Raw genomic sequence first — 1063 nt, 5'->3', positions numbered from 1 at the left:
CTCTTCATTTTAAAAGCCACTTTCTTTTCAAGGCTGCATTGTGTTCCATATTGTAGCTATAACATGATGGTAATATCACTTATAGGCATTTTCATTGTATTCATCTTGTTGCTATTGCAAACAATACTGGAGTGGGCATCCATTAATGTGCCTGAGTGCAAGTATTTTAGTAGGATAGGTTTTACAGATTCCCTCAAGTTGAATTGCTCAACTAACAGGATGCACCTTTCTGGTGAATTCTGGTAATTCTGGTGAATAACACCCAGCACTCTTCTAGAATATTGAACCAGTTTATATTTTCGCCTACAGTGAAAGAAAGTGACCATTTTGTCACAATATTTGTGAAATAATATTACAGAAAACCAGAATATGTCACCCCAAAATATGCCTCTTTGACATAAAAATTAGTTCAAGCTGAAGGCAATTAAGAAGGAGCAGTGCTTGCTTGCTTTGGCAGCGCATAAACTTAAATTGGAATGATATAGAGATCAGCATGGCCCCTGCACAAGGATGACATGCAAATTTGTGAAGCATTAAAAAAAAAAAAAAAAAAGGAAGGAGCAAAGCTTCCCATTGTCTGCCTGGAGGCAGGATATAAACTCTCATTTTACTGTAGACAGAGTCTTATCAGTCCAGAAACAGCACCGGCGGAATCTGCAAACAAACCTTACTCTGTTAGTTTCCTCCACGTATTTACTTTCTCTTGGTTCGCCACCTGCAGCAATCTAAAATTTGGGCCTGTCATTTCTCTATGAATTATTGTCTTTAGTTGAAGATGCTATAGAAGCTGGAATCCTGGGCTTCCCCTTTGGGTTCCTCTAAGTTTTTCCCATGAGATGTGCACTGTATGCATTTATAAACTGATTTTCCTTTGTTAATTTGTCTTCTTGTTAAAGAGCCCCAGTTGAAAACTTAAGTTGGGTGGAGATAAATTTTCATCTCCCCTACAATGTATTAACAGTCTTTTTTTTTGTCCTATCTATTAGGTAAAAATAGTTTCTAGTTGTTTTAATTTAGATTTGTATGATTACCCATAAGGCTGATCTTCTTTTAATATATTAGC

At 36.5% G+C, this 1063-nt stretch overlaps 1 non-coding gene across 1 annotated transcript; it reads left to right on the top strand.

The window, feature by feature from the left end:
* The first annotated feature begins 437 nt into the window (after positions 1 to 437).
* On the top strand, positions 438 to 545 carry LOC112662564 (U6 spliceosomal RNA). Its single transcript, XR_003138660.3, has one exon. It is a non-coding gene; the product is annotated as a U6 spliceosomal RNA (small nuclear RNA).
* Positions 546 to 1063: the final 518 nt, after the last annotated feature.

Source organism: Canis lupus, chromosome 13, assembly GCF_003254725.2.
Source record: "Canis lupus dingo isolate Sandy chromosome 13, ASM325472v2, whole genome shotgun sequence".
Classification (NCBI taxonomy): Eukaryota; Metazoa; Chordata; class Mammalia; order Carnivora; family Canidae; genus Canis; species Canis lupus.
Note: the sequence above shows the minus strand (reverse complement) of the source record. Positions and strands in the feature narration are given on the sequence as shown.